At 38.6% G+C, this 12,500-nt stretch overlaps 1 protein-coding gene across 2 annotated transcripts in view; it reads right to left on the reverse strand.

The window, feature by feature from the left end:
• Positions 1–6,657, reverse strand: part of LOC111326514 (uncharacterized) — an 18,591-nt gene extending 11,934 nt beyond the window's left edge. For both annotated transcript variants that reach the window (XM_088763123.1, XM_088763122.1), the window contains exon 1: positions 5,849–6,657. The gene's annotated coding sequence lies outside the window, so the exon portion shown is untranslated. The remainder of the gene's footprint in view (positions 1–5,848) is intronic.
• Between the last annotated feature and the right edge of the window lie 5,843 nt (positions 6,658–12,500).

Consider the following 12,500-nt stretch of genomic DNA (forward strand, 5'->3'; position numbering starts at 1 on the left):
GATGCTGAGTCTCCTTTTCCTTTGTATTTCTTTTTTTCTGCCTCATTTAAGAACTCTAGCCCATGGGAAAAGGTCGAAACATTGTCTTCGTTTTCGGACTAGCAGGCCGAGTTTCTGTTTGTATCCATTATTGTCGCGAAATGTATTATTTTTCCCCGCACTAGCAATGGCCGCTCGCGTGTAAAAAAAATTTCTGGTGAAGTCGGATTTGCTGACGCTATCAGCGTGCACTATCGGGATTTTGAGCACGCTTACGTATAATGAATTTGATTGCGCGACTCTGCTAGCTATGTTCTAACAACATTTGGCGCTGATGCATGGTATGTACAAATTTATAAACAATACACATATTAAAGTGTAAATATGGCAAACACATTTATTTTACGGTTTGCATCCGTCCTTGGCCCCTTCGAACTGGACGATGTTACATTTTGGCTTGTTTTGTTTCGAAAATAACCGTTGAAATTTTTAATTCTCAGTTAGCCCGAGCAGCAGAAATGACAATTGTTGGTCAAAGTTAACTTTTTATTCATATTGCTAACGATATTTCGCTCCCAAAGCGGTCTGTTATCTTTTCCACATGCGCATTGTTGACTTTTCACCTCCAATAGCGTGACACGGTATGGCGCGTTTTGACCTCTGAGTCACTTAACAAATGATAAACACTACAGTGTACACTATTGAGTTATCGATGCTCGCGGGAGGGTGCTAAGCACGAAAGTAGCGTAAGAGTCGCTCGAGGCGATAGCCATAACTCAAAAGTGTACGCTGTGGTGTTTGCCATTTGTTTTATAACATAACATTGATACATTGTAGCTAAAGAGTTCCCTTTTATCTAACAAATCTTACGTGACCAGAAAAAACAAGCGCGCGCGGAAAAATAGTCTTTGCATTTACTCACGTCAGCATCGTACACCCATGGGCAAATGGGGGACGCTATATTGACCAATCAGAGCGCGCGCTTTACTTTGGTTATGTTATAATTTTGTCTGGTGTCCTAAAATTTCGTAGTTTGAGTAGCCCAAAAATTTTATTGGAGTTATTTGAAGAAACCTTGTACTTTTGCTGGATTAACTTTATATAACCCCATGCCATGCACCAAGGTGCGATTTTACCCTCTCCCAGGTGATCTGTGACGTCATTTCGGGGGCCTGGGGAAAGAAATTTTAATGCCGTATCCCATAAACCAACGCGCGCACCAATCCAATCTGTTTTCATGGCCGCCGGTCGGCATGATGAAAGGTCGATTTAGCTAACTACTTTCGCACTTTAACAAGTGAGAAGACTTCTCATGGGCAGTTTGAACAATGCAGCTACTGCCGTGAGAAACTCCGTGTCTGCGTGGTTAAATACTTTGACAGCTTTTCGCGATGAACATTGCAGACAATGCAAACGTAAGCTCGATGTACTCATGCATTGTATGAAGTTTGCTTTTTTATTTCTTCTGCTTACTTATGTACTGGATCGGGTATTCGCTTTCTCAACAGTAAATTTTATTCGTATTAAAGCTGCCTTGTTTCTGGGAATGGTGTGTTTGTGTTGATTTTATTTTTTATATGTGCTGATTTTAAAGAAGTTTTGATCGAGCCTTCGTTGCTCTCTTGAAGTCAGTTCCATTATCGCGGGCTTTTTGAGGCGATATTCAGCATTTAAAGTACTTTTAAATATGTATTGTTTCTTTTACCGGCTAATTGTTTTTATTGTGATTTTTATTGTTTGTTTGGATGTCTCATCGAGCAAAGGAAAATGTGCTTCATGCCGAGTCAGTAATTCGACTTCATTGTCCATTTCAAAACTGTGCTAAATTTTAGAAAAACAAAATGAATTTAAACGAACATCTTCGTCTTTATCCGGAGCAAAAACTGGATGGCTTGTCAACCTCTCGGAAACGGGTTTCATTAAGACAATGCGCAGAAAAATTTCTAGACGACGAGAGTAATCCTTATTCCAGGAAGCAAAGGGTCAGTGAACTGCTGAACTGTCTGAATGATGAAGTACTTGTGGATTTAGTTTTACCAAAGATGGCAAAAATTGTGTCACCTGTGGACTTTTTACTGCAAGGAACTGATGGAAATTGTGATTTTCACAGCAAATTAAATAAGTTCAGAGATGAACTTTTCCTGCGCCACCCAGAACTTCAAGCACTCTTTTGTCCAGAGCCCTCACCAAGCACTGGTTTCTGTAACCAGAGGCAAATGTTCACTGAAATAGTTCAAAAGAACAAACCTAATTCTTGTAACTGAAATTGACAATGGTTCTTTTTTCAAGGATGTTGTTATGCCTTGTGTTTTTAAAAAACAGCACTCAGCATTTTTGAAATTTTCTTGTGGAATTGTCGGGTCCCTTGCGATTGGACAAAAGGAAACACAAGATGCACTAAGAAACAAGTGGGGAAAAAATTGGAAGTGGCCATTGGCATCAATCCAATTTTAAGCAAAGATGAGATTTTTGGTAATCTGAATGTCACCCGCCAAGAATTACTGAAACAAATTGGTCTAGAATTTAATGAATTTGGAGAAGTGGTTGTAGGCCATGTTGACATTGAAAAGTACATTTCATTGTTTCTTGCCCAAACTGGAACTCAGAGTGTAATAAATACACCCAACAATTATCTGATTCTAATGGATTACAAAGATGGTTTTCTGTGGCTTAAATGGTCTCACCATTTTACCGCAGAAACCCAGTGTAAGAGTGAAACTAGTTGAGCCTTACAATTTACTTAGCACAGTTTTGACTGTTGCCCTTTGGTTGGGCAATGATGACTATGAAACAACCAAAAAAATGTGGTCATGTTGTTTACAAACAGCTTCAAGAGCTAAAAACAATTAAACATCCACTGACTGGGCAAGAAATAAAAATTATTAGTCTAAGACACTTGTGGGGATGGTAAGGAAAGGAGGTTATCCACTGGCAATTCAACTGCCAAATCTACTTATTCAATCCCAGAAGCCCCAGAGCCAACTGGGTGACACGAAGATCATCTGTCCAGAACCAGTTTGGACAGTTTTAGATGCAGAGAGTTGCCAAAAAAAACATTTGAGATGAACTATGTGGAAAACCCCCCACTAAAGAAATGCGCAGAGAGTTTGCAAAACAAAATCTTGGGAACACTGGGCACAAAAATTTGAATGATACAGCCTTTTTGGAGTACTACCCTGGTACTGCTCACCTTGGGTTTCGGTCACCTGAAACACTATGTTTGCGAATTGCAAAAATTGCAGCAGGTAAAATGTGCCTTTTTCAAACTAGTTCACATCAACAGTGATTGTATTGTGCCAGAAAATATCTATATCTCATCCACAGAAAGTTTTTTTGGTTTAACACACTTAGGCACCAGGAAGTTGTCTTTAGCTTTACTTTCCTTGCAACAATAGAGGTAGAGGTCTGTAGGGTGATTATGGATATTTCTACGAAATGTGTAGCTCCGTAAAATTTCATATCTCCCCCAAGGAAGGGATTTTTCATAAGCACCCCCACCCTCCAGAAATTCTGAAAAATCTCCAAATAGGTTTTGGTATTTGAGAATGAGACCCCCAGGAATTTTCATTTGCCTTCTGTGGAGGAAGGGGGGGGGGGGGGATAATGGCTAGTTACTGGAACTACACAATAACAATAAGAATAACAAAAACAAAATGTGTAAAGCGACATGTTCAAAAATTATCAAAGTCCTGTTAAAATTAGGAAATAACATGTATGCCTATCACAAGTTTGCACCCTTTCACTAAAATTCCTGTAAAATTATAATCTATATTTTACATAAATTGGGTATAGTATATAACCCAACTGATACTGCATACCACAATGATACCTGGAATTTTTACAGTTTAAAAAAGTAGTTGTGTGCTACACAACTCTGCAAGTCTGTTCATTTCATTTCTGTTCATTTATGACTGAAGATTCCTTGAGTCTAGATGTCATGTCATTACCAAAGTTGGAGAGGAAGGTTCGAAGGCAGAGTTGTATTATTGAAGCAGAAGTCAACCAGAAATCGAGTGGCAAATGGAAGGGGGAATGTATCCTGGCAAGTGAAAAACCACCATACCGGATTACGGTGGGACTGATGCGTCAAAATGAGCCTAAATTGAGCCAGTTGAAAGAGCTGCTACAAAAAATTCCATCCTTAAAGCCAGCAGCCGATGGAGGCCTTCAGGCAACTTACCAACCAAGCTCGAAAGTCCATGGAAATCCCGAGGAAAGGTATCCGGTCTTGAAAGATCCGACTCTCGTCAGAGCCGGGTAGTTCGCTTGTGTATGTCTCTTAAGCACATAACCATCGCACAATAAAACTGAGTACGTCGTCAAAATGTACTCCCTTATGGAAATGAAACTTTTAAAACAGTCTTCTGCGGGAAAGAATCGAGCGTTGAGACGAGAATACTATCCCAGCATTGGACTCACAGAAGCCATCCAAGTAAGTAAAATTTTCACCTTTCAGAACAATAGCTGTCTTTCAGAACATTTCTTTGTCGCAAACTTTCCCGCATGGCGTACGACCGAGAAAAGACTGAATTGGCGTGCGCGTTGATTTATGGGATAAGGCATTAAAATTTCTTTCCCCAGGCCCCCGCAATGACGTTACAGATCACCTGGTCAATGTTGCTATTGTTTTGTCCGCCAAAATGTGTAAAATATTGGAAAAAACCACAAATTCCCAAAAACTTTAGATTGCAACGGAATCGAACAAAGAACACCTCAGACTGCTTGTAAATACGCGTTCTTTTCATTAGAAAAATATTTGCATGGCCAAATTTACTGTTTTGTTTATTTTCAAGCGACGTTCAAATAATGGTTGTCTAAACCTCGTGAAGTTGAAGTGAGAGCCACAAAACCGATTTTTCCCGGCCGTTCGCGAAAAATATAAATTCAATTGAACTCAAAGTATTTTTTCTAGAAATAGTTCATCCAGACCTATATTCTGGCAAAATTTGGGGATTTTCGATTTTTTCATATTGCACACCTCCAGGGGATATTTTCGAACGGCCGCTCTTAAGATGCATGAATATGCATCTTGAATATATTTGCCATTTTGAATATGCATATCTCTCTTGGGCTGGTTATTTGAAGAAAGTTTAGCCGTTGTTTAGCAAATTAAATTGCGTTCTAAACAATCTTCAATTTTGCCGAACCATTTATCTGAACAGTTTAATTTTGTGAACAGTGTCGAGGGGGCCGAGAACTAAAAGTGGAAGGACATTTATTTTATCAAATCAACCCTCTTCCAGAGAATACCTGAGGCCCATTGCTTGCGTAAAACCGAAGTTTGGGTTGGACATAGTTTTGGACATCGTTTTGGCCCTACGTTTTCCTTGCGTGTTTTTTACTTCTCTGACAATAAATCCTTCGCAATAATTCTACCTTTCAACAAAAACCTTCGATGACCAATTATTAAACAGTTGGAGTTCCAAATGTTTGGACTTCTGTTTAGATACGCAAACATAAAGCGCCCTTTCATTTCTCTAAATCAATTTCTGTGTCGCTGAATGTATTTTATAACAACATTGCTAATCATCAGGTTTATTAAAAGTGCAACAACCATTTCTTCTTCCGAATGAATTCCCTTGAGCGATGCCCTTATAACATGCATGAATCAGTTATTCAGTTACAATCCGTAAAGCGCTTGTAAGCAAAAGGAGTATCATTGCAAAGAGCCTTCATCTTTTAGATTTCTTGGGAGTAAGCAGTCAGTTTTATAAAATTAATTTTTGGTGGGAAAACCTGAATACTCTCTTTAAAAAAAAGAGAAAAAAAAAGATATATATTCCCGTGGAAAAAATGACGCGTTTTGAGCTTAATTAAACGGGAAATTTTTACATATGCTACAAAAAATTAACAATGAAACAATACTAACCATGTACTTCAGAGAAAGCCGGTTGAAAGAGTAGAAAAGAGCTTGCTATGAAGAAAGAAATCCTTGCTATATTGTAAACAATTTCCATGGCGCACTGTTAAGCTCTCCCTTTTTTTTTCTTTCTTTTTTCAATGATGAAACGCACGCACCAAGACTGTTTAAAACGGCGCAGTAATTATTTCATAACACAACGTTGCCACTACCATATTGCATCACATTGTTTTGACCAATGGGTGTCTGCAAATGGCAAATTTAGATAAATAATAAGTGGCCCTGATGTATTACTAGAAGATTGTGTGCCTGTTAGCTTCTAATGAAATTGTTATAGAAGACCTAAATCGCTTGGAAAGTCTTTAAAAAAGGCTTGTCATCGTATAACGTCAGTTTCTGAAGGGCTAAGTTAAGTGTCTGCTTCAATCATAATCATTCTGTTACCAAGGCTATTCATAGGCAGGTGAATACCTTCCTTATTATCTCAAGACGCGCCAGATGAAAATTAAATATTAATAGCCATATAAACAATTTGTTTTCGGATGTTTCGATTTGTAATTAACAAGTAAAATTCGAGAACTGTTCTGTTTTGCTATGTTGTGAAGCGCATAGGAAGCAACCAGAGCACGCAAAAGTGGAGAGGGAAAATGAGACACCGTCGAGTGTCAAAACACGTTATATTTGCGCTTGGCTAGGTCAGAAGGGAAATCGGACAACTTGGTAATAAATTGCCTAGGAAAAAATTGGAAATTCCGTGTATCCTAGTTTTATGTGCATCTAATATTCGCTAATATACGCTGAATAAATATACGCTGAATAAATATACGCTGTGTTTAAAGCGAGCTTTTTATCAAAACTTTATTAGAAACGATCTGATCAGACACACTTCGTCTCTGAGGAAACAATTACCTAACATAAGTTCTGACTCAAAAGTTTCAAGCGAAGATAGTTTCAAATTAATCCTTTCATTCAACAGGCAGGCTGCCGAAAAAGTTTTGAAATGTTATTGATCAAGAAAAATTGTACCTCGGCCAACTTTTGAACTGGGCAAAATTTGCAGTCTCCGTGGTAACCAGCTGAGCTACTGAAACAAAATTGCGGGCTCGCAGTCTCCGGGGTAACCAGCTGAGCGACTCAAACAAAATGGCGGGTAGAAGGGACTGAAAGATGGATGAGAGTAATTTCACTTCGAATATCAGAACGTTGCCAGGCAAAAAGGTATTGAAGAGATCATAAAAATAATCAACCAGTGGAAATTGCTCAAAGTGACACCTAATTCTCCGAGGTATAATTATAAGAAAATAATAGAAAACAGTAAAGTGAATTAGTTTTGCGATTGAGAGTGGAAGGTTTGGCGAACAAGCTTCGAACTAAAGGCAGGAAACTTTTACAGATATACAAATCATTCAAAAATGAATACATGTACCGAGGCCATAAAATTATCCAAAGACTTCAGAGAAATCTTACCCACCTCTTGAATGGTCAGGTCTCACTAGGTCTCGGTGGGATCTCAGAGTTGGTAAGGGTCTCAAGATCCCCTAATAAAATACGCATTTTTTGTCTAACTCCCTGTACTCACTGATCACCGACGGAAAATTTCGTGCCACCTCATCGGGTCGTCACCTGTGGAAGACGCTCTTGGGATCCCAAACCTCATTACAGTGGAATTGTAACCTGGAGGGGTTTAATATTTACAAAAGCGCTTATTTTTCATCGGAGCCGTTCTATGTGAGCCAAGACGCGATGATGTGACCATCTTTCATTTACGTAGAGGGCGAGCGACGGAGATATTCAGACCAGCACGCGTGAGTGATGCATCATTGGCGGTTGACGTTTTCTTTCAGCTCTTACATTCTTGCTGAACGCCTGCCATGTACGCTAGAACCATAGCTGACACGTCATCTTGGGAGAATAATCTTAGGGGAAAATGGTCTCGAGGAAAACTGACTTGTAGACAACTTTTCTGTTTTCAAAAGAGCCTTTCTCAAAACCTTAACTCGAGTACTTTCGTGTGCAAAGTACCCAAGTGCGCTTCTAGTTTTGGTGAAGGTACTTTCCATACTCTTCATACCTTAGCGCCATCCATTTTCATGACCAGCGTCCATCCCCCACCTCCACATGCACCCAAGCTCGCCATGTGACAGTACACGGGTACTTTCTTCTACCTTCGAACCTTAAAAGAAGACAGCATATGTATTCAGTCAGTAATTACTTGAACTACGCGTGGAATAGCCCAATTTTTTTTTTTAATTCGTTCGCCGTCGTCGTCTATATTCCTCGAAGGCTCTTCCTGCATTTCTGCACTGGCACTGGTTATCAGACTCCGACAATCTAAACAATTATTTTTATCAAAACTTGCGTCTCAGAGTCGCTCATTACATGTAGTTTCGAGTATAACGCGACGATCTTTGTTTAAAAAGTTTTCTCCTGCTTGAAAACAAATCACTTAGTCTCCAGCCTCGAAACGATATACCTCGGAAAGTATTATTTGTGACTGCATGTTACCATTTTTTTCAACTAAGTGAAACTAATTATATAAAGATACGTGGCAGTCTATTTTACGAATGTTATCATAAGACACTTTATTTAGAGAGGGTGGCACGGAATAGTTGAAGTAACTAATAAACTTGTGGCCCTCTATTTAAAAACTTCTAACAAGCAATGTATGTTGAATTCTAACATAACTATCTATAAAAGCTAGGAATCTTTATCTACTAAGGAGACGAATTACGAGTAAAAATAAAATGTAACTTGAGAGCAAATGATGAATCATATGTTAGACTATAAAATGATGTAGTTTCTGTTGTACCTTAAGAAGGTTGTTTCTATAATTGTTCTTAAAAGATTCTAATGACACAGAATTCCTGAGTTCTAGACTTGAGCTATTCCAAAGTTTACAGGTAGTGACTGCGAATGATCTACCGCCTTCGGTCATACGATTAAATCTTGGGCAAATAAAATTTGTGTTGCCATATCTTGTAGCACGATCATGTTGCTGACTATTAAGTATTAAAGAGCCTTCAGTATATAAGGGTACTTCACGCTTGGTACGTTTGTACGCAACGCAGCATTTAGCTATTTTAGATTCCTCATAAAAAGGGAGCCACTGAAGTCTATTGAACAGCTTGACATTAGACGCTTGGTTTTCAGCATCAGAAATTACCCTGGCTGCTCGTTTCTGCAACTTTAAAATACGACCTAGACTCTCTTTGTTACAGGTAGTCCTAAAGCAGGACCGATCTAATCATAGAGTTATAGTGTCATGGGCAGGCAAGATCGTATCTTTCTCAATATTCCGATTCGCTGGGACAGCTTTTTACATAGTTTCTCTTAAATGCTACTTCAGAGTCAATTTCAAGACCCAGCAGTTTAACACTGGGGACAAGTTCAAGTTCAGTTCCATTAATAGTTAAAGCCATCTCGTGATTGATCTTTGAGGCGAGACGCTTGCCAGTAATAAGTATAGCTTTGGTCTTGCTTTCGTTGATCGGTAGTTTATTGGAAGCTGCCCATTCGGCAATTTCAGTAATTGAGGAATTCAGGCTCTGCTCTAGCCTAACAATTATCTGTAATTCACACAGGAAGTCAACGTTGTATCGACGTCGGTGTACAAATCAATCGTAGATGAAGTAACATGAAAGGGTGAGTCGTTGATGAAGGCGATAAATAACAAGGGGCCGAGTATTGACCCCTGGGGAATGCCATGAGGAACGTTGGCAACATTAGATTGTTTATCCCTCAATTTGACAAGTTGGCGTCTATTTCTCAGATAAGAGGTAAACCATCGGAGGGTTTCCGTACTAAGCCCATAAACTTCAAGTTTCTTTAACAACAGGGTATGATCTATCATGTCGAACGCTTTACGATAATCAATCAGGACCATCCCACTAACACAGCCATTACCGAAGTTGAATAGGAGATCGTCGATGACCTTGATTGAGGCAGTTTCTGTGCTAGGTCTTGGACGAAAGCCTGATTGTCAAGTTTAAATTAAGTCGTTTTCGGACAGAAAGCTGTAAAGTGCGTTGCGAACATGTCTCTCAGCAATCTTAGATAGTATGGGCAAAACAGATATTGGACGATAGAAAGCACGCGATTTTTTGCCGTGCACTAAAGTGTTTCAATCCAGCTGCTGATGTTTACTTAAGATAGCTGAATTAAATTAATCAGCCAATAACTGATCTTCTTTTACATCAGATCGTAAATAATCAAAACGAATGACATTTGGTGTTGGGTTTGCGTCTGATCTCTAATTTGATTTTGTTCAGCAATGCTCAGTGTAAACTCCAAAGCGAGGTTTTTAGATGAAAATTCGTGTGATAAAGGTATGTGATTGAGAGTGGAAGCACTAAAGTAAATCGCTAAGTGTTTTCGGTCTCACATGTTTCATCTTTGAAAGTGTCTTGGTTCTACTTGAAAAAGTTCTTTGGAAGGCTACATGATTAGTTTCGTTGATGAACCTCGATCGAGGTGAAAATAAAAAAAAAATTCTTAAGGAGGCTCGAAAGGGTTTTTTTGACCGCGGAGAGAATGGATTCCAAGATACACGCAAGCTTATTACCCGCGAGAGAAATAAGCGATGGCGCGCGCGATCAGATCCGCGGGCGAGTTGTAAACAAACATGGCCGCCTGGAGCGTTTCAAAATTGCCGGGTACCTCTAGCTCTATTGTTTCCAGCGGAAGTGGTTATTTGAGAAACAAAAATGGAAAGTTTACTTTTTGAAAGCAGGTAGGAAAATGTTCGGATGGCAGGGTTCTTGCCGAAAGTGGTCAAAAAATTTTTATTTAACAAGCTAAAGGAGGATGGTGAAGTCGACACCCCATCAATAAAGTCGTGTCGAGTGCATTCGGTAGGTCTTACTTTGTTCCGCGAGAAATTTAAGTGGATACCTCTGAGTGCTACGATTTGTTTCGCATTGTATTTGACTCCTAATAAAATGAAATGACCGAGAACTTTCCTACACAACTCACTGGAAGATGAAAAGGAAAATGAAATCATTCTTGGATCCACGATTGTAAACATCGACAGTTTTATGAACAGAAATGGAGAACTGGAAATGTTGCTATAAAAATAAACATAATTTTCAGTAAACAAGGGATCGTAAAAATGTAGATGAGACTTTCAATTAATTCTAATTCAACTACAGACGGTAAAATTAAAATAAAATATTCATCTTAAACTTGTGAGAAAGATTGATATTTCTCTCCATAAACTGTAAATTACAACTACGAAAAGGCAAACTCACATTTGTTATGAAAGGATTGCAAAATTTGTTTTGTTTTCCATTTTAAATGGAATAATGAAAGTTCACGGTTATAGCAGTGGCAAAGAGAAAAAAAAGAAAAATGAAGCCAAGTCTTGTTCATACCTCTAGTACCTCGCAAATTTTAGAAATTCGCGAAATCTGCGACGACAAACAAATTACTGACGTATACGAAACCCTAATTTCCACTGAGTTTGACACTCATGACAATCTGGAAGACGTTAAAGTAAATTCTTTTCACTACAAATTATTTTCACTCCTCCACTTCAAATTGCACATGAACAATAATTATATCGGTCAATCATGGTAAATGCATGTGCATCGCTGAATAAGGCCTTCGATCCGCGCCATCTTCTCGGAACAACGACAAGATACCATCCAGACGTTCGATGGAAAGCTTCATCTTTCGACAAACATGGTCCAGAAGCTGGCAGATGCTGGTTTGTCTCATGTTACACTACAATCTGTGTACGAGAAACTCAACATTACCGGCCTCAAATGGAGTACTGGCATTGGCGCCATCTGCAAAATCAACTTGTCATCATATATCGAATTCCGCTAGAGAATTCTCTCCGGAGTTCATTTCCAACTGTCATAACAGTAAGTAGTCTGAGTCTCAAATGATGACTTATTTTTCAGGTAGGTGTAAAATTACAAAACAATGTGAATCCATCTTCAGGATGAACGATTTTTTCCGCTCTGAGGGCATCCATCGATTAATCGCGCGGACACGAACTCGTCCTCGCGAAAATGAGCCTGTGAGTCAGCGGTATAGTTAAAAACACGTGACCGGATATAAAAGTGTAAGCTAGAATTGGAAAAACCGGAAATAAACCTTGCTAAGTTGATGAACTAATATCTCAAAAATTAGTTCGGTGACCTACCCTGATTTTTTGTATACAAATTATTTACATCATTACGCATTCCTGAAGAAAATTTAAAAAAAATTTATTTAGTGGAAATTTTTTTACATTTTAAAACAGCATTTTCCTAAATAATTCAAGTTCTACTAGGTATTTTTTTTTTTATATCGTGTATACAGGTAGAGATTGTGATGACGTTTAAGAAATTTGAAAAAAAAAAACTAGGTCACCGACTTGGTTTTTGAGATATCTTTCAAAAACCGAGTTTTAGAGGGTCTTTTAGCACTACTGTACTGTTGCCATGGCAACAGATAATGCCTGACGAACTCCCTTAAAAGATTGCCCTAACATAGTGTTATGCATATGTCGAGTTATTATCCTGATGATAAGTTTGACAGTCCTGTCTTTTACTGATTGGCGCTTGCTGTTAATTGTTGAAAACCCTTTCGAGCCTCCTTAAAACTCACTTGTGGTTATATACAAATTAATCGAATGAAGCCTTACACTGCTGTAAAAAGTAAAATGTTTTAAGAA

The sequence above is a fragment of the Stylophora pistillata genome, chromosome 6, assembly GCF_964205215.1.
Source record: "Stylophora pistillata chromosome 6, jaStyPist1.2, whole genome shotgun sequence".
In the NCBI taxonomy this organism is placed as follows: Eukaryota; Metazoa; Cnidaria; class Anthozoa; order Scleractinia; family Pocilloporidae; genus Stylophora; species Stylophora pistillata.